Raw genomic sequence first — 22,414 nt, forward strand, 5'->3', positions numbered from 1 at the left:
CTGGTCTCAGCTACAGGTTGCTAATTTCCTCTGAACTCACTGTTCACTACTGAACTGGTTTTGTTGTTGGTGATTTGGCCTGTGTTCCTGTAAATGGTTCCACACATGTATAGCTTTACTTATATCAGTAAAGGGGCCTAATGGAAAGCCCATTCAACACAATGAGAAGATTCCCATTGACTTCAGTGAGTTTTAGATGTAACCCCATGTTCATAAGTACTTGCAGGATTATGGTCTGGGATTCTGTTTTAAATATTTACTAAAAACACCAAGAACTCTAGCTAGGTACTTAGTTAGACGTACAAATTTAAATAAGTAAACAAATATGTATCATGTAGTAGAGTTGGTTGTAAAACATGAAAACAATGTAAATGAAAAAAAATGGAAGTTGTTTCCATTCCACAGGATTTAAAGTGGACCCACTTTGCATTTTTTGCAAAATTTTCTGGGATATTTGTATTAACACTTTTATGAAAATTGTTTTGAAACTTTCCATTTACTGAGAACTCAAGTTTCCCATAAGAAAGAAAAACAAATGTTGAGTCCTTGGTACAGCCTAATGAGTTTGTGTATATGTGAATTTTAGCATGAGGGCCAGGCAAAATATTTCAGAGAGCATTCCATTCAAACTAAATGTGATTGAATGACAGATTAATTGACCTTAATTTTTGGCAAGGATTATTAAAATCCTTGATTCAAAATTCAAACTATCCAAGTATTATCCTTAGGGTAAAATCACACTAATGTTCACACTTTTACAAATAAAAATCCCAACGATAAGTAAACTGATAAATCATAAATATATTGCAGGTACAGAACTTACCCATAAATCATTTTCTTGTGATTGGCTTGTGCTAGTGAATTTATTGAAGCAAATTTATTGAAGCAAAAACTCTTTGGAGGATTCTTCTACAGAGGCTTAAGTCTCATAAGTGATCTCAATGAGTCAATGAATTTGGAGATATCCATAAAATTTGATTGAGGTGTCAGTCCATTACGATTATCTCTATAAATTTAAATAAGATACGTCAGAAATGACTGCAATCTCATGTCACTCTACCATCGGTTCTTTGGCTCCTTGATGTGTAGTGGCATGATAAATTGGATGAGATTTTTAATGCATTTAAACCAAAACAAGATGCAGGTTGCAAGCAGAAAAAAATGTAAAATCAGAATGTTGTTATAGTAAGAGGATGCTGAAGTTAAAGGGGAAGAGCAGGAACTAGGATGAAGGCAGATAGGCATTAAATTCAGGGCACAGAATGGTCCAATTTTCCAAAACATTATGATGTTGAGTTCAAAAATCTTTGTCTAGGCAAATATATGGTTTATTTCAAACACTGCATCTTCTTCTATGAAAATATTCCTAATAGGATATTTGGCATCACTTAATAGGGGACATGATGAATAGAGTATTTGCTTAATCAGGCCACATGATTGGTAATGGATTTCCTGTGTTACACTTGGTAAGAATTGACTCCTGCTTTGTTGGAACACTTCAGATTCCATGTAGCAGATAACAAGAACATCTAAGATAATCAGTTCACAAAGAAACAGTTAATACAAAGTATATTAGCAGAGCTCAAGTATGGATGATTGATCTTTCTCCAGGCAACATATGGGTGTCATGTTGTCCTGATTCTGGTTTCTCTGGTTTTGCAGAGTACATCTATAAATTTCAATGAAATTCCTCTTACACTGTTATAAATGAGACTAGAATCAGTTTCACTAGCTCGATCTTCTCTTGCTGTACTCTCCAAGTGGAACTAATTTAGAAATTACTAATTTAGAAAATGTGGGTCCTAGTATAACATGGCTCAGTTGTAATTCACATCATTTGGAATAAATCTCAGTCTCAAAAAACTGAGTTGAAGAAAATGAGCGAAAATCCTAACACAGCAAATAACCAAATGAAAACGCTAAGTGGAAGGACTAAGAATTAGTTTTCTTACCTGTTCTGTCAGGTCTATACTAAAGAGGCCAAGATCTTCACTCAGAGGAAAGGCAAAAGAGCTTGCCACACAGATGAAACGACAAGCTGTTCCCACAGATGGAGAACTGAATATCACTGAGGAAGTTGCATCATGTTGTGTTAAAGAAGGAACATGGTGAGAGGAAGAATACTGATTTTCATGCTGAGCTTAGCTGGTTATCTAACATATTTACAATATTACTTGCCAAGATTAGGGGCCACATTTTGTCTGGATTAACACAACTAAAATCAATGAAAATACAGCAGCAGAGAATTTGTCTTTATGTGTTTTGTTGCAAACCAGACAAAAACAATCTATTTTCATGGGTTGCCTGGCTGTGGCCACATATCAAAAAAGAAACTAGTGTCAGTGGTCAGGGCCAGCTCCAGCTTTTTTGCCACTCCAAGCGGCGAAGCGAGAAAAAAAAAGATAAAGCCACGATTGGCAGCACTTTGGCAGCAGCTTCATTCATACCGTGCCGCTTCGTTCTTTGGCGGCAATTCGGCAGCGAGTCCTTCGCTCTGAGAGGCACTGACGGACCAGCTGCTGAATTGCCGCTGAAGACCCAAACGTGCCGCCCCTTTCCATTGGCAGCCCCAAGCACCTGCTTCCTGTGCTGGTGCCAGGAGCCGGCCCTGCAGTGGTTTATTAGATTGTTTAGAGGAAGAAGCACTTAGCTTCTTGTAGAACATTTTAATCCCACCCACTGTATTATATAGGGTTTGGGGGACGGTTGGTGTGTTTTTATTGTTGTTTAGTAGGAAACTAATTGATATTTCTACTTGCCATTTCTCTACTTTTTGATTGTCATGGTAAAAATTATAGAATGATTATGGCAAGTATCTTGGGATCTTGGATCAATCAGTGTACTACAGATCTTTTTTGGGTTCCAAAGAGGATGATGATTCATAACTGTCAATTTCCTCCATGCAAAAATGTCACATGGAAGCCTGTACTGCAAAAACTCTCCGACAATGTAGTCTGTAATGAACTAACAAATATACCTATGGTTTTTCATGTCTTTCCAGAGCTTAGACATTCTCACTGATATTATTAAAAGCAGCAAAGAATCCTGTGGCACCTTATAGACTAACAGACGTTTTGGAGCATGAGCTTTCGTGGGTGAATACCCACTTCGTCAGATGCATGTAGTGGAAATTTCCAGGGGCAGGTATATATGTGCAAGCAAGTTAGAGATAATGAGGTTAGTTCAATCAGGGAGGACAAGGCCCTGTCCTAGCAGTTGGAGTGTGAAAACCAAGGGAGGAGAAACTGGTTTTGTAGTTGGCAAGCCATTCACAGTCTTTGTTTAATCCTGAGCTGATGGTGTCAAATTGGCAGATGAACTGAAGCTCAGCAATTTCTCTGTGAAGTCTGGTCCTGAAGTTTTTTTGCTGCAGGATGGCCACCTTAAGGTCTGCTATAGTGTGGCCAGGAAGGTTGAAGTGTCCTCCTACAGGTTTTTGTATATTGCCATTCCTAATATCTGATTTATGTCCATTTATCCTTTTCCATAGAGACTTGTCCAGTTTGGCCGATGTACATAGCAGAGGGGCATTGCTGGCATATGATGGCATATATTACATTGGTGGACGTGCAGGTGAATGAACCGGTGATGCTGTGGCTGATCTGGTTAGGTCCTGTGATGGTGTCGCTAGTGTAGATATGTGGGCAGAGTTGGCATCGAGGTTTGTTGCATGGATTGGTTCCTGAGCTAGAGTTATTATGGTGCGGTGTGCAGTTACTGGTGAGAATATGTTCAGGTTGGCAGGTTGTCTGTGGGCGAGGACTGGCCTGCCACCCAAGGCCTGTGAAAGTGTGGGATCATTGTCCAGGATGGGTTGTAGATCCCTGATGATGCGTTGGAGGGGTTTTAGCTGGGGACTGTATGTGATGGCCAGTGGAGTCCTGTTAGTTTCTTTCTTGGGTTTGTCTTGCAGTAGGAGGCTTCTGGGTACACGTCTGGCTCTGTTGATCTGTTTCATTATTTCCTTGTGCAGGTATTGTAGTTTTGAGAATGCTTGGTGGAGATTTTGTAGGTGTTGGTCTCTGTCTGACGGGTTAGAGCAGATGCGGTTGTACCTCAGTGCTTGGCTGTAGACAATGGATTGTGTGATGTGCCCGGGATGGAAGCTGGAGGCATGAAGGTAGGCATAGCGGTCGGTAGGTTTTCAGTATAGGGTGGTGTTAATGTGACCGTCACTTATTTAGACCGTGGTGTCTAGGAAGTGGACCTCCCGTGTAGATTGGTCCAGGCTGAGGATGATGGTGGGGTGGAAGCTGTTGAAATCGTGGTGCAATTTTTCCAGAGTCTCCTTCCCATGGGTCCAGATGATGAAGATGTCATCAATGTAGCCTAGGTAGAGAAGGGGCGTGAGTAGATGAGAGCTGAGGAAGCATTGTTCTAGGTCGGCCATAAAAATATTGGTGTATTGTGGGGTCATGCGGGTGCCCATAGCGGTGCCACTGATCTGGAGATATATATTGTCATCAAATTTGAAATAGTTGTGTGTGAGGATAAAGGCACAGAGCTCAGCAGCCAGTTGTGCTGTGGATTCATCAGGGATAGTGTTCCTGACAGCTTGTATTCCATCTGTGTGCGGGATGTTTGTATAGAGAGCTTCTACATCCATGGTGGCTAAAATGGTGTTTTCTGGAAGGTCACCAATGCATTGTAGTTTCCTCTGGAAATCAGTGGTGTCACGGAGATAGCTGGGAGTGTTGGTGCGCATAGGGTCTGAGCAGAGAGTCCACAGATCCAGACAGTCCTTCAGTGAGAGTGCCAATGCCCGAGATGATGGGGCGTCCAGGATTTCCGGGTTTGTGGATCTTGGGTAGTAGATAGAATAACCCTGATCGGGGCTCTAAGGGTATGTTGATTTGTTCCGGTGTTAGTGTAGGGAGTGTCCTGAGTAGATGGTGTAGTTTCTTAGTGTATTCCTCAGTGGGATCTGAGGAAAGTGGCCTGTAGAATTTGCTATTGGAGAGTTGTCTGGCAGCCTCCTTTTGGTAGTCAGACCTGTTCATGATGACAACAGCACCTCCTTTATCAGCCTCTTTGATGATAATGTCAGGGTGGTTTCTGAGGCTGGGGATGGCATTACATTCTGCACGACTTAGGTTATGAGGCAAGCGATGTTGTTTTTCCACACTTTCTGCCTGTGGATGTCGGCGGAAGCATTCAATGTATAGGTCCAAACTGTCATTTCGACACTCAGGAGGAGTCCATGTGGAGTTCTTCAATCAGGGAGGATGAGGCCCTGTTCTAGCAGTTGCGGTGTGAAAACCAAGGGAGGAGAAACTAGTTTTGTAGTTGGCAAGTTCACTGATGTTAAATAGCTGTAAGCTTGGAAGAGCACTGTGAGACTGGCATGGGCATGAATCGATCATGCTATCCAGAAATTAACTGGACAAATGGTCAAAAAGGGGAAACAAAACCTGCTTTTAAAAGAAATCTGAGTTTATTTTATAGTAACCATTATGAAGAGGTCGATTCTGGAATGTATCTGTGTTTTATTTGTCCCGTTCATTCATTTCTCCTGGGAAATAATTTAATGGCAAATAGGCCAAAGTTTGAACAGTAGAAAGACTCTACCTTACCTAGGGCTACCCTCTTGGTTTTAGAGATCTCTCCCTGGTGACATTAGCAACAGGAATAACTGACATTGTTGACACACAAGAAAAAAAAGTATTATTAGACTGTGAATTTTCAGTGGCTTGTAAGAGAACCGTATCAGAGAGAATATAGTGTGTGAACGGTTTACACTGTGTAAACTGCTGGAACCTGCATAGCATACAGTAGATTTCAAAGTAATAGATTATATGTTCAGTTACTTGAGCTATATCAACAGCTTGGACTGTGCTCCTGTCCTTCATCACAGAGGACACTTACACCATTGTGCACGACAAGAAGTAAAACAAAACTTTAAAAACATTGACATATTTAAATGTATATTCTGGCAATGTTTGGATGTCTAAAAGAAGTACGTTAGGCATTATGGCCCTGACACAAAGTCAACTGATGTCACTGGAAGTGTTTTATTGACTTCAGTTGATTTGGATTAGACCATATTTTACTAAACATGATGCTAAGAATTTTAGAATGATTAAAACACTTTTTAAAAAAATGCTAGAAAAGGAATGAGATCAGCATCCATTTCCCCCACGACATAGTTTACAATGCTGCAAAGTGGATTCTGCTTGAATAAAAATGAGCAGTTGGGAAGGATGGGAGAGGAATTAATCTTAAACACTGAATGAAATATGAAGAGATGCACCTTTCACCCAAAAGATCCACATTTAACAGAGACTAGTAAACTACTAACAACCATATGCAACTGGTCAATCAGAAAGGGAAACATTTTTGACATTATTTAAGTTGCATTTCAGAATGTTTCTTTCCCAACCTCCCTCAACTGTTCCATTGCACTAAAATGGCTCATTGTCTGCTAATATTGTTTGTGATGCCTGCCCTTCTCATTTCCTCTCACCCTTTTCCTTTGTACTGTGACAGCTGTAGCAGATGTCAACAACTGCCTATCTGCTCTGTCCTCCATTGACTGAGACCTTCATCTGGGTGTAGTGGCTTTTAAAAGAACTGTATCTTTTCAAAGTTTGACACAAAGCTAGGTCAAAGAGACTCATATAAGCCACATTATTGTTTGCTACTTAGCCTTCTTCTGTGTGTGAGTTGTCTTACTCGATTATTGGGCCTCTCCTAATTTAGTTAGTTTTCCAGTTAGACATTTCCATTAAGCTATACATAGCCCCAAAATGTACTAGCAATGCTGGTTCGAGGCTCAGCACTCACACGACCCTATAGACACAGACTGTACATAAAACTGTGCCACACAAAATCATGGGGATATGTTTAAATAAAAGGCAAGAACCAGAGACATCACAAAATCATGTTATATGAAGTGTTAATTGGAAAGTGCTAATTTTCTGGACGTTTTGAGGAAGAGAACATAGAGAGGAGAGTATGCAAGCCAGCAGAAGGGCAGACACCTTCCCAAATGGTTGCATGAAATGTTCACTTAACATGCGTGTTTTTAACAAGAGGAATAACAAATAATTTAGGTGGAAGCCTTGATACAGGCTTTTACCAAGTTTTGTATAGGATAAGAAGAGAAATAGAATTAATGTTAACTGTATCAGGATCCAGCAAAACATTTAAGCACTTGCATAACTCTAAGCACATGAATAGTCCTGATGATTTCACTGGTTATGTGCTTAATGCTAAGCACATGCACAGGTGCTTTGCTGGATCACAGCCTTAATGTTTGCAAAGCAGCCTGTATTAAAAATGTTGTAGTATATCAGATAAAACAAAACAAAATACCAAGTCACCCAAAGGTGCAATTGGAAGTAATTTTATAGGCTTGAGCTTTAGTCACAGCTCAGGAACTCATTATAAACCAATAAAGTTCAAATGATTCTATCAGTAGCTCATAATTTAAAGTGATTGATGTTCCAAAGAGTTGTGGTCAGTGGTTTTAACTGTTTGAACCATCGTGGGAGAGTTCTTTTCTTACCTCTCCAAGGATGGTCCTTAGCCTTGGCTGTGATTTTCATTATAGACCCAAAATGTCAGCTGAGGTGAGATGAGGAGGGAATAGAATAACCAATAAGAAAGGAGGGTGTATGTAAGAAAGACACGTCCTTAGTAAAAAGGAAATATGAAATCACCATTTAAAATATTTTAAGAAGTGAATCTTTTAGAGAAAGATACCAGTTATTAAGATCCCTATGCTCAAGTGCTGTCTGTGCTCATGGGAGTGTGGGGAAGGAGCTACATCTGGAGCAGTGCACTTCCACACCACCCCATCATTGAGAGCTGTTTCTATCCAGCACAGTGATGGCTGCTCCTATCTAACACAAGCTGGCCTTAATCTCCTTTTCTGTAGATCAGTCACTTCAACTGTCTAACAGTTTCTATTGATTTCTGTTTGTCCTGGTCCTATAATGTGATTCCTTTGTGTGTGGAGCCCAAAGACCATTTTAAGGTAGGCATAATTCATTATTTAAATAGTTTTTTCTTTTATGCAAAATTGGGTATTTAGTGTGTCAACGTGGTATTAATAGGAGTGACGGAGGAGCATATTCATGGCAAGTAAATTACTAATGAGGGGAAATGATCTGCCTATCGCTTAAAATATTTGTGTCAGTACGGCCCAATTGTGATAAAGCAAGAAATGTTTAACATTTAAAGTTGTGGTTTCTTCAACATCTGTAGAGCGTATGGAGTTAGATACCCATTTAGGCCCCCATCCTGCAAGTTACCCTACCTGGGAAGACCCTGAACCAACGGAAGGCCCCCTGGATTTATGAGGTTTGCTATGGGAGCAGGGGCCTAGCCACATTCAGACCCCCCAATTCAGCGTGTGCTTAGATCCAAAGCAAAGCACTTAAAGCATGTTCAGTGACTTCAAATAGCTCAAACTTGCTTAGTTTATTAAAAAGAAAATTGTGATGCACTCTGTTACAGTATCTAAATAGCTTCATAGGGAAAAAAAAACCAGGTGTACTAATGGGCTCTTTAATCTAGTGAGGAATGGCATGATAAGAACCAATGGCTGGCTGGTGGCCAGCCAGATGTATTCAAATCCGAAGATTGGCACACTTTTTTCTTTTTAACCGTGAGGGTGATTAACCATTGGAACAAACTGCTGTGGGCACTGGTGGATTCTCCATCTCTTGATGTCTTCAAATCAAAACTGGGATGCCTTTAGACAAACACAAGTTATTGGACTCAATACAGCAGTAACTGGGTGAATTTTAAATGGCCTGTGATATACAGGAGGTCACACTAGATGATCTAATGGATCCTTCTGCCTTTAAGTCTACAAAGCTGTGAAAATTTAATGCTGAAGTACATGCTTAAGTGCTTTCCTGAATCAGGGCCAGAGGAGCTTGCCGGGACAGGAATTTAGACATTACAAAGAAATCTCATATCCTCAATTTTAAATGAATGGCATTTTTTCTGTATTTTTTTTTAAGTTTAAGGCTTTTGGGAGGGGGGTTGGGAGGGGATGGGAGGGGAGGGACTGCAATTGACCTATCATTGCTTTTATAATTTAGCAGAAGTTGCATGAAGTTTTGACCAAGCAAGAATTATTTTATTTATTTATTTATCTTCATGTTTTGTTTTTTTTTTACCAATAAAGTTTGCGCTGCACCTATTGGGTGTGCTAGTATAGTCTGTGCTGTAACTGATGCATCATGGTATGCATACAGAAATTAACATGCAAGTAGCTGTGTGTTTGACAGCTTGCTCTCTGTAGTCACTGCCAAATGCTTTTAGTAGCTCTCTCAATGTGAGTGTATAGAGAATGTTACTGGCTGGCCATTCTCACAGGCTAAGGATTTAATTGTGTCTTAAAGCCAACACCTATGTTAGTGGACTTATGGTGCTGCTGCCAAGGCTCAGCATAAACTCCTGGGTGCATTATCCCTCATCAGGCACAACACCTCCAGGGGTAAAGGAGGAGCTTGGTTTGTAAAAGTTACCCTATTGGCTTAAATATTTTCTCTACCAGCGTAGGATTGTTTCATTTTGCCCATTGTCTAGTGTTTTGTCCTGTGTAGATTTAAATGTGCCAAGCAATGGGGTTTCCACTACTTTCCTTGGGATGTTATTCTGTAGCCTACTATGTACTACTGACAAGAAGTTTTTCTCCTGATATCTGTTCCAGATTGTGACTAGCCCTGTGCTAAGTGTGGGACAGGCCCAGGGACAATCACGAGCTGGCCTCACCAGTGGAGCAGGCTGCATACACACGCACAACTGGGTGCTTAGGAAGGGAGTGGCCTCTGGATGAGTGCAATTCCACAATACCTTGTATGCAGTATGGTGCCTCTTTGGCACAATCTAGCACTAATCTTTCCTTGCAATTCAGTCTCTTCAGCTCCTAATCGCATTTTGGCTCCCATTCTATGGAAGAAAGGGTTAGGTTAAGGAGTTGGGATTTGGAATAAGAAGAGAGCAGCTAATTAGACATGCCTTCCTGTTGCACGTAGAGACCTATTTAGAACTAGCTGTGTCTAAATAATATAACTTCCACTGGTTTATCTACAACAGTGCCACTTCGGGAATTAATCCGAACATGATCTAATAAAAATCTGTCTTGGAGGAATTAATCACACCTTCTCTCTTGTTTTTCCTGAGACTGTAAAAGACACACTCAGGTAGTGCAATATGCTTCTGTTTTAGTCGTGGAAGAGGAGGAGAGACAAAGGGACGTAGACATTTTTCAGTGGTAGCAGAGTCATCGTCACAAGTTCCCATTTAGTGCTAACCCTGTGTTTTCATTAACTATCAGCATCAATTCAGGCATCCTAGGTATAACAGCAACAGTAGAACTAAAGACAGCAGCAGGGAAATATTGTAGTTTGACTTGATGGGTCAGTGACAGCATAACCATCAGTAGTATCTGTCAAATTTATTTTTGGCATCTTTCCTTTTGTTGGTAGTAGTAGATTTGAGTCAACTGTTGCATATTAGCAATCTGTAGCAAATGGGCTAATGAGGTGAGATTTCCGTAAGATATATGGGTGAGGTTTGTATTAATGTATTCTCTTACAACTTGCAGTGGCACAGGTTTGTGGGTTATGTGCATTGTGACATTTGGAAATAAAACCATATACCAACATGGCAACGCAGGCAGTGATATGCTGGATGTTAGCCGATCTGATGCCCATCATGGGGCTTACAATCACAAAACAAGCACCACCAGTTAAGGCAACATTCAAGTATCAAACCTCATGTGTCAAAATTAATATAAGTTCATTCTTATGCATATACAGTATTTTCCTAATTATCCAGATAGCAAGGGGGACGCGGGTTGTATATAGGTAATCAGGAGTTCCTATAACAGAGAGGGCAGCAGCCATTCAGTAGCAGGAATGCCTCCCCCATTGCCAGGGCTCATCCTTCCTCCTCATCCTCACGGTCGTGGTCAGGGTCTCTGCTCTGCCTTGCGGGACCACCGCCTCCCTTCCAACCCTTGAACCTGCAGGGATTGGGTGTCATTGGCCCTGCAGCAGCTCCATGTCCACTGTCACAGCCCCACTCACTCATTTCCACAACACTGGGACAGTGGAGGGATCCCTGAAATGCTACAGGAGCCATTAAGCAATAGGGAGGCTTCCCCTGCGGCCAGGGGCTCATCCTTCGCCAGCTCCTTACCTCCAGTATGAGATACAAGGAAAGGATTCAGATAATGTGGAGGTTGAGATAAAAGACTTTCAGATAAAAGGGAGTGTATCATGTAGTATCTTTTATATAGCAAAGGTATCACAAAACACTTTTAAACAGTGTTTCTTAAAAATACAAAGAATGTAATTGTAAGCAGAGTCAGGATAAGCTCTACCCTGACATCTGGTGGAAAGAATTTCAGAGAATGTATTTGCATAGGCACGCCTACCCTATCCCAGACTGCCGAGCTGTTGGACTGCTTGGTGACAAATGACTCACCCTCAGTTGGGTGGTACTTGCTAGACAAGGGACATGGGTTCCAAACCCAGTGAATTGAGAGAGGCTGGGGACAGGTATCTGTGCCTGCTGGTGCAGTCTCCTTTTGGAGCCAGAAGCACCATTTCCACCCCCCTTCTCTCTCCACTGTAGAATGTCAGAGTTGATTTTTTTATTCCCTCAAGAATCTAAATACAGGTTACTGAGCTGAACTCACTTTGGGCTAATAGTATCAGAGGGGTAGCCGTGTTAGTCTGGATCTGTAAAAGCAGCAAAGAATCCTGTGGCACCTTATAGACTAACAGACGTTTTGGAGCATGAGCTTTCGTGGGTGAATACCCACTTCTTCAGATGCATCTGAAGAAGTGGGTATTCACCCACGAAAGCTCATGCTCCAAAACGTCTGTTAGTCTATAAGGTGCCACAGGATTCTTTGCTCACTTTGGGCTAATGGTGCACTAGCACTGGGGCTCCCCTACTAAGAGCTGAGATCACTGAGAGTTGAAATCACTAAAGAGCTGAAATTACTGAGCTGAGAGCACTGAGTACCGTGCTAACTAGTAGGGGAGCCTGAAGCTATACTGTGGAACCGAGCAGCTAGTGGAGTGGAGCAGTTGTGGGGACGGCTGGAGCGGATCACGGGACAGCTGGTGGCAGCGGAGCGGCTGGCAGAGCGGAGTAGCTGTGGGACAGGTGGAGCGGCCCACAGAGCGAACAGAGCTGAGCAGTTTGCAGGGAGAACTAGAGCAGCTCATGGAGCAGAGCAGCTGGTGGAGCGGAGCAGTTTCTGAGGACGGCTGGAGGAGCAGAGTGGGGCAGCTGGTAAAGCGGAGCAGTTCGTGGAGGAGGCGGAAGCAGAACCCACGGAGAGGCAGGGCAGTTGGCCCCGAACCACATAAGGTGCCCCTTTCTACCCAGGCTGGGGGGAGGGACCTCTACAGATAAACTCTCGAACTCTGGGGTGGCATTGACCAGAGACTTTTGGGTTGTTGGACTTCGGGGTGATTGGACTTAAAACCCTAAGGGGAAAAAGGACAGTGCCAAACGTACTTGGAGGTGGGTTTTTGTTTATTGTTTGTGTTATAACCCTGTTTGTGGTGTTTCTCCAATGGGATGCCGCATTGATTCCTTCCTTTATTAAAAAGATTTTGCTACACTCAGACTCCATGCTTGCGAGAGGGGAAGTATTGCCTCCTAGAGGCGCCCAGGGGTGTGTGGTATGTGAGTGTCCCAGGTCACTGGGTGGGGGCTCGAGCCGGTTATGCATTGTGTTACTGAAACGGAACCCCTGGATACTGAACCCGGCCCTTGTTGCTGCCAACTCAGAGGGGCAGAAGGGTTACATAATGATTGTGCACCTGATCCAAAACCAGTTAAAGTCAATGAAAAAAGTACCATTAACTTCAGTGGGATTTGTATTAGACCTTAAACAGGTAAATAAAACAATCATAATACGTTCAGCAATAACACACACAGGAAGTGAAACGCATCTGTATGAGTCAGTAAAGTGTACCTAAATGGCGCTTTCGCGGCTTATTGCATATATCATCATAGTAGCAAAGCTGAGCAACATAGGGCCTATGTGAAGTTGCAGGCCCAGCTGAGCCTTTGTGAATAGAATTTTCGGAGGGAAACTAGTTAAACTGAATCTCAGTTTGATGCAGGAGAAAAATTAATATCACAAGTAAGTTTCTCTATTTTAAATCTTTATGTGCTGATCTTGGCCAGGAAAAGAAAATTTAAAAAGGAAGATTTTCAAAGACAAAAATAGTAGTTGGGTACCTAACTCCCTTTGTCTTTGTGGATGTTAGGCACCTAACTGCCATTTGTGCCTTTGATCATCTCTCCCAGAGGATTAAGGAAATGGCAGGAAGATAAAAGGGAATAGGAAGTGTAATAAAAAAAGCAGAAGAGCACAAAGAAGATAAAATAAAAATGAAAGAGGTAGGATGGAAGAGAGATGTCAGGGAGGCAAAAAAGAGCTGCTGAGAGACAGCCAAAAAAAGGGGTGGGGAAGGCTGGTTGATTGACAGTTCCAGTGGAAGAGTAAAACAGAGTTCTGGACTTTACAACCTTCTGCTGAGAGAACAAGAGATAACTCTTTATCTCTGAAGAAAGCTCAGTTGAAAGAGTTGAAAGATCAGTCAAATAGTGTGTGTGTCTGTGGTGCATGTGTGTCTGTATATAGGCTACTGCCAGCCACAGCCATTCCCAAAATCATGAGTCAATCTCCAGGAACCATGAAAGTGACTTAAAATTATGAAACTTAAAAAAAAAGTTGATTCCTTTTTTTATTTTCCTTCTGGTATTTGAGCCTTTATGGTTCATGTTTTCAAACTTTTCTTCATAACTATGGAGGCTAGAAACTTTCTGCTGTTTTCGTTTTAAATGTAAACTGAGATTGTGATGCAATCACATGATTTCAGCAACTAGGGCATTAAAAAAAAGAAATTACACTAACTGGAATAACTTAATGCAAGTTGATAACATTTCTGTGCGTGCACACACACACACATAGATGGAGTTCTTTGCGAAGAAAAGCTTTCAGGACCTTTTGCAGATCTACATTCCAAGTAGATCCTAATGTATGGGTATGGCTGAGGGAATCCTGTAAATCCTCTCTCAATAAGAGCTGTGTGAAACCTTCACAGTTCACGCCGAGTGACAATATTGTGGAAGTGCCTTCCAAAACCATTTCAGATGTTTTCAAAGCCTCTGGATGACAATGGTCAACGATGCCACACAAAGGCAGCATGCATCCTGTTGAAACACTGGCTGGCTGGTTTGACTTGTTGCATGCTGTGGAAACTGATTTAACATCAGAAGAGTCCTTCCATGTTTTCTTCATTTCCGCTGTCCTGTACACTTGTTCACCTCACTACAGGCTCCGTTATCACTCAGAGTGGTCTTGTGATTCTCTCCGTGGCACTCATGGAGTCAGACCTTTGCCTGCCAGTCACAATTACATCTACTATGCTAAACACTGCCTGGTGCAGATGCTAGACGGCAGGTACCTGTGATAATAAACACCTCTTTGTGGGCCTGATTCTGCCTGCTCATCTGAGTACGGATGAGCGATTCAGGCTATGTGATAGCACACACTCCACAAAGCACTTTTTAGCTGTTCTACCCTGGCCGGCGGAGCAGTAGGGTATGGCGATACCCTTTCACTGTACCATCTGGAATTCTAGGGAGCTGAACATGAATCCCAAGTCCTCCAACTGTCCCACAGAGAGTCTTTCTCATGTGTGCTCCTGCAGTTGACTTTACTGTTACTGGTGCATTGGCATCATTCAGCCTCTGCCGGGTGGATGACTCATTCCTGCTGGTGCTGCCTGTGCTGAGAGGCTTTTGGCTATGCTAGGCTTTCCACACAGCTCAGGACCCTGACGATGCTGGTTGCCTAAGGGAGGTGCGAGAGGGATCAGTCCCTGCAGCCTTTCTGCTCTGCTTTTCAACATCATCATCGTTCTCCTTCATGCAGCATGAACCCTTTGTAAGTGTGGAGAAGGAAATTAAGGTGTTAAAGTGGAAGCTTCCTTTCACAGCCACCAAGGAACAAGGAGTTTTTTTCCTTATCTTAACCACTAAGATTTTGATGTCCCTGTTCATCAGTATCTATACTCTCCTCTTCCACTCCCTACATGTCATCATGCCGGCCATCTTAGGCAAAGAGTAGAAGGAAACAGTATTTCAAAATATGGCAATCAGGAGCATTCACTCTGTAGGCCTGAGCCCCAATCTCTACCTCCCATGTTTGTCTTACTGATTAGCGAGGGTTAGTTTTGGTAAGTTAAACATGAACTTTTGGTCAGCATTCTTCTGCTGGTGCATCTGGTGGGAGTTGACAAATGCTACAGAATCTGTGCAGCCCCTGTTCCTGACTCCCCACATTCCAGTTATACTGCTGCCCCTTTGGAAGAAATATGTTGCTTCTTTTGGAATGTTGGGAACATCTCTGATTCTGCTCCCAATGCCTTACCCTGTCTGAGGAATGTGTAAGGATGAATCTGAAGTAAGATATGCTGTGAGTATCCTGAGATGGTGCTAATATAAGCTAATCAGTTTCCAGGCAGAAATAGCAGGAATTCCAGAAGATAGCACATATTTTCCAGTATAACCTTAGTTCCTATCCTTGATGGTGGCTAAGATATTATTAATTAAAATGGTTACTAGTGTTTTAGAGCAGACAAAAATATAGGTGATTTGCCAGACTTGTTAGGTAACTCTTAGCATATCAGATTTCCGGGGCCAGTCTATCCCTCTCAACTCAGGCTTGTTCAAATCACTGTGCACATTGGCTAGAAAAACTCTGTAGGTGCTGATACTGCTTAAAGAATCATAGAACTGGAAGGGACCTCAAGAGGTCTTCTAGTCCAGTCCCCTGAACTCATGGCAGGATTAAGTATTATCTAGACCATTCCTGACAGGTATTTGTCTAACCTGCTCAAAAAATCTCCAATGACGGAGATTCCGCAACCTCTCCAGGCAATTTATTCCAAGTGCTTAACCCACCCTGACAGTTAGGAAGTTTTTCTTAATGTCCAACTTAATAGTTGGACATTAGGAAAAATAGTCTCTGCTAGCCATTTATCGTTTTTTTCTCACAGGTAGCAGGCAGTATCCTGTTTGGAAGTTAGCTGGGCTTTTTTCTTCAGATTATATTGTAACTCACCTCTCATTTAAATAAATCAAAAGTAGGACCCGCATTGTGTGGAAAATCTCTCTCTCACACACACACACACACACACACACGCAGTCACCTAAACATAATTCTTATTATTGCTATTAAAGCTCAAGAAAGCCGTTTAATAGGCCAAGACCATTTGTATGGATAATGGCAAGTATTTGTTCACTGGTACATGGAATTTGCATGACAAACGTTAAGACTGAATTTTTCATGAAGGAAAACAACAAACTAAAACAAGCCTGATTGGACTCAGATAATGAATTTCACTAATAAGGAATGACATTATCGCTCTTAGCTAAAATTGAATGTGAATGGTTAAGCCTGATAATGGAATCATGTTGTCTTAGTGATGGAATGTCAATGCATGAAAACTCCTAATCAGTAATATCAGCCATTTTTTTTGGTAAAGAACGAGTCACCTCTTGATCCCATTAACTGTCTATGAAGCTATTTCAGATCTAAGATTTAATGAATTTATTACATTGAAACTACCTAATGAAAGCTTATAATGCTAGTTAGATTTGAGAGCCGATTGTACCTGACACAAATTCGAAACTTGCCCTGAAACCAAAGGAAATGATTAGTTTATAGGGAACCAAATTTAAAATCAGTTTAGCGTCAGAATTACAACTTTGGTGTTTGAAAAAGGGTAAATCAAAATACCATGTTACAGTAAGCAGCTGCTCTTGCCATTGTGGAGCTGCTGGGACTGTCAGCATTTTCACTCCTAGAGTACCTATATTTTCAGAGAGACAGCAGAGCCTCAGATTTAGGAACACGTCGGGAATGGAGCTCGTTCGTAACTCTGAAATGTTCATAACTCTCAACAAAACATGGCTATTCTATTAAAAGTTTACAACCGAACATTGACTTAATACTGCTTTGAAACTTTACTCTGCAGAAGAAAAATTCTGTTTCCCTTTTATTTTTAGTAGTTTATATTTAACACAGTACTGTGCTGTATTGCTTTTTTTTTTCTTTTTCTTTTTCTTTTGTCTCTGCTGCTGCATGATTGTGTACTTCCAGTTCCAAATGAAGTGTATGGTTGATTGGTCAGTTTGTAACACTGGTGTTTGTGACTCTGAGGTTCTACTCTATATTAAATTTCACTTCTTTTTTCTTTTTTGCCTTTTAGATGTAGGAAGATAATGGTGGAAATTGTTTAAGGGACGAGTTTGCCTGTATCATGTCCCCCTCTATGCATACCCACAAAAAGGACAGAGAAAATCAGCCCACAATTTATTAAAACAATCTAGAATTGTTTATGGGCTATCCATTATATCATGCTGCTACTTCTATTCTGAGTCATGCTTCTTAGGAGTGAAGATGAATAAGCTCTGAATTTCCTGGCATTTATGTGGTGAAGACTAAAGCATAGAATTTTTTTTAACATAATTTGCTTTGGCATTTATATGAGAAAAAACACTTGGGAAGCAAGTGCATGTCAGACATAACAATGAGAAAATATGAGGCTTTTATTTTTTTTAAAATTTGTCTGATAGCATGCAGTTATCTTCAGCAAACCCCGGCATGTCTGTTTACGATGGGAGTGAGGAAGATAACAGATTTTATAAGGTTTACTATTTCTAGGAGAAATTACAATGTGAATATAAACGTACATGTATATTTAAAATTAAAAACCAAATCTTAAGTAAATACTACCTAACACATTTTATTTTAAAATGAATAAATGAAATAAATATCTTTATTTTTTAGTTCTCTTATTTTATTAGTTAATTGTTCTGTTGGATGTTTGTGGGCCTATTTGATTTGATTTGATCGCCACTGACGTAGGAAGTCCAAGGGGAATACTTTGATGAATTACTGTTTCTCTATAATTTTATCAGCTCGTATGCACAAGGTGGTTCTCCATAGTTGTTTTGTGGAATATTTTCCAAAGATATTCCAGTAAATTCCTAAACATGCATGAGATTAAAAGCATCTCACAGGCATGGGCAGCAATGCCCATATTGGTTTATTTACTTACAAATGCAGCACAATCTGTTTTAATTAAATGAGTCATAGTACATCTATTTTTGTCCCAGTCACACAGTCAGTATCATGTATGGTGTTCTCTAAGGCTTTGCAACAATGTTCTTCCTTTTCATTACAAAGTGCTGGTATATGAAGGCATAATTTATCTCATTTACACAACAGAAACAATATTTTTTAGAACTGACAATATTGAGACAAATAGGTTGTCAGTCTTAGGCCCTGGTCCTGCAAAGACTTAAGTGAGTGCTCCATTTCCACACATTCAGTAGCCTAAGTTAAATCAGTGAGTCTACTCACAGAGCAAAACGTTAAGTCCCTGTGTAAGTTTTGATCAGAATCTTTAAGAGTGGATTTAACATAGCAGAAGAGACTCAGAAACAAGACTACTGTACTTTCTGGGATGTTATATGCATTTTGTTCAGTACCCGACAGGATGAAATGTGACTACATGGCATGTAGTAGTGAGTGTTGGAAAAAGAGTTACGTTTATGGATCACTGACAATCATTTTGAGTTTGATGGCAATAGTAACATATGGGATAAGTTCAGAGAAGATCCGTAGCCTTGTAAGCAGTTTAAAGTCAGGCTAAGTGGGGTGAGGTGACAGAAGGTGAGGGGAGAGTCATGTATCTTCTCTGGGAATTAAAGGGAGAAAAGATAGATAACGTAAAAACTGAGAAATTGATTCAATGTTGCATAAGGTGAGCAGGATTTGGTCTCCAGGACCCACAGTGCCTATTGTCCTCAGTGATTTTGTCTGGTTCTTACATTTTAGGAAATGCCTTCTTTCCACACTTTTCATTAAACAAAATGCTCTGAATCACAATGCTTTCCTATTTCATTCCAGCAAGGGTGTATTTTCTTGAGTATTCTGGAATATTATTCAAATACTATGTAAAAGCAGCAAAGAATCCTGTGGCACCTTATAGACTAACAGACGTTTTGGAGCATGAGCTTTCGTGGGTGAATACCCACTTCCTCAGATGCATGTCAGATGTACATGCATCTGAGGAAGTGGGTATTCACCCACGAAAGCTCATGCTCCAAAACGTCTGTTAGTCTATAAGGTGCCACAGGATTCTTTGCTGCTTTTACAGATCCAGACTAACACGGCTACCCTCTGATACTCAAATACTATGTAAACTCTAAATGGACTTACTGTAACTCTTTAGCAGAAATAATTATATTGGTTGATGTGTTGGTTTATAGCTTATGGATCTTTTCTTGTTTGCTAATTAGATGATGTGGCAACTACCTAGAGTATTTCTTTTAAGAGTATAATTATGGTAGCTTATTTAACAAGGTATGTAAATATGGAAATACAGAGGGAAGCACCATATAGGTGTGTGTCTGTCTGTTTTTGTGTTATAGTAGCAACTAGAGGCTCCCCATTCTTCCAGACAATGTGAAAACACATAGTAAGTAGACCTGTTAAAAATTGTTGTTTTTTCATACTAATTTTGTTTTCATTCAAAATTTTGTGTGAAAATTTTCATTTTTCTCACTTAGAGAGAATGTTACTTTCTCTTTTAACTTCTTTATTTTTCCCTAACTTTTCTAGTGAGGTGAGGTTAAAGGAGAGAGAGAGAGAAAGAAGAGATGTGCAATAATTTTTAAATGAAAAAAAATCATATTACCCCATTTTTTTATTTCAATCATTTTAAAAGCAAAAAAAATTGAGAAAACTCCATTTTAAAATTGAAAAAAATTATCATTGAAACTTTTTTTTGATGAGGACAGAAATTACAATTTCAAATAACACAACAAGGGTAGGAAAGAAAACAGAAATGAGGTTACTACATCCAGATGAAACACACAATTTCTGAAACAAGTAGCAAAAGAAACAGGAAAGTTCTTGGTGAGGATTTTAAGATTAGCACATTAACGGCAAACAAGTTTAGTACCACAGAATGCAGCATGCCTAGTATTGTTATGATTCCTGTATTTCAAAAAGTAACAGGAAAGAGGGCTAAGGAACTTGTATATTTGTGAACCTAGTGCCCAGTTCCACAGACTTCTAGGGGTTTAGATAAGCACTGAGGAGATACTGGCAAAACAGTTTGTTTAAAAGAAATACAGAGTTGAACCTTGACTCAAAATATGATTTAGATCTGCCCCGTGAGAGCCATATCTAGAGATATTATTATAAAAGTTTATTACATTTCTGAACTTACTGTAATGGGATATGTCTGCACAGCACACTCCTTTCAGTGGTGTATAGAGAGCTTACATAGCTAGCTCCCATAGCACAGGTATGAGGAACACAGTAGATGGTGAGGCACTGCTTATGTGAGTAAACTGGGGATATGTATCCTACTCAGCTCTCTACTAGCCCAAGCTATGCCTCCCTTTCTGCTTTTCACTCCAGTGGGAAAGGCTCCTGTAGTTCCCAGGGCCAGTGCAACCCATTAGGCGACCTAGGCATCTGGAATATAAATATCTTGCGACACCAGCTACAACAGTGCCATGTGAATGCCTGTTCTTACTTTCAGGAGACATTGTAAACAAGAAGCTGGCAGTTTTATCTCCTGCAAATGTAAACAAACTTGTTTGTCTGAATGATTGGCTGAACAAGAAGTAGGACTGAGTGGACTTGTACACTCTAAAGTTTTACATTGTTTTATTTTTGAATGCAGTTTTTTTTGCATATAATTCTATATTTATAAGTTCAACTTTCATGATAAAGAGACTGAACTACAGTACTTGTATTAGGTGAATTGAAAAATGTTTCTTTTATTTTTACAGTTCAAATACTTGTAATAAAAATAAATATACAGTGATCACTGTACACTTTGTTTTGTGCTCTGTAATTGAAATTAATATATTTTAAAATGTTGAAAAGAGCCAAAAATATTTAAATAAATGGTATTCTATTATTAACAACGTAATTAGTCATGATTAATTTTTGTAATCGCTTGACAGCCCTAATGACAATATATTATTACAAGGAGAAAGAGGACCCAGGCAAAGACCTTTAAAGTAATAAATGGCCATGTTTAAGGTTTAAAGGTGGTTAGTAATGGTAAAATAGAGTTGCCAAGGAGGGGACGTGTTAAAATTCTTACCCCTGAATAACTAGCAATCTATACTGTGAGGAATGCTGTCTGTGTGCAGTCTTCAACAACTAGCAATGCTCTGTCAATACTACATAATATATCACTACGCTGATATTTTGTACAAGTCATGATCTACGGTTTTACTTTTAGGTATGTACTGTCTTGAAAGAGAATCACTTTTGTGTTTTTTAACTCCCATTCTCCCAATTCTACTACTCCTTCTATGGTTCAGTACCACCTTACTCAACACATGTAAGGGTAGCAGGATTGAGTCTGGTATTAGTAACTCCTGCTGATGTTAGTCTGCACTGAAAGACTTTAAACCCAGAAAGGAAAGCTGGGTTTGTCTATGGATCACACATTGCTTGTAGCATGCCTTTTCCCTTTTTGACAAAAAACACACCCCTCCTTTATGTTCAAAAAATTTCAGTCAGCTCTATTACAGACATAAACAATCTCACTCACTTGCATATATCACCTCTGTGTTCTCCCCAAACCACATCAGAAAACCTATTTTGGCATTGAGATATTTCTATATCTGCATATTTTCCTGCAGTCTTGTGCCCTTATCTTCTCTTGCAATATGTTAAGGGATAATGATATGAACCAAGCTGTTTGACACCTTGCCAGCCTGGAGAGGAAAGCTGGGGAGGGGAAGCCTTACTTTTAAAGAGCTATTGATCAACCTCAATATGTGGAGTTCCAGTTGTATATTAACCAGCTGATGTTTGCACTCAAAACTTTTCTTGTTTTGCTAGTTTGTTTATTTCAATTCAGTTTCTGCTTTCAAATTAATTAGAGAATGATAAAGTTTATCAAGTATTACTTTAAGAAGCTTCCATGAAAGTAGCATCACAGTCTTTGGATTTTATCCAGCTCTACTGATTTTTTTAAAATAGCACTGTAAATCACTCTGTGTTTTATGTTGTTTGTAAGTTTGGAATTCAAGGCATGACATGGAAAGCAAGAGATCGTAGTACCACTTAGTCAAAAAAAAAAACTAACTTCATTTTTCGGTTAGAAAAATGCTTGAATTCTAGTGAGCCTTGTGAAACTTAATAAGCGTTGCTCAGTCCTGGCTATGTCTTTAGGCCCAGGTTCTTTAACCACCGAGATATTCAGAATGATTCTGATAAGACTGGAAATTACTACTGAAGCCAAAGATAAAATTAAACATCCTTGGTCTTTCTAACTATATGTTTTGCAGTGTCTTTGAGAACCATTAGCAA

At 40.2% G+C, this 22,414-nt stretch overlaps 1 protein-coding gene across 3 annotated transcripts in view; it reads left to right on the forward strand.

Annotated features, from left to right (window-relative positions):
- Nucleotides 1-22,414, forward strand: part of NRG3 (neuregulin 3) — a 959,051-nt gene that overhangs the window by 875,453 nt on the left and 61,184 nt on the right. The window lies entirely within an intron of this gene.

Source organism: Gopherus flavomarginatus, chromosome 6 (assembly GCF_025201925.1).
Source record: "Gopherus flavomarginatus isolate rGopFla2 chromosome 6, rGopFla2.mat.asm, whole genome shotgun sequence".
Classification (NCBI taxonomy): domain Eukaryota; kingdom Metazoa; phylum Chordata; order Testudines; family Testudinidae; genus Gopherus; species Gopherus flavomarginatus.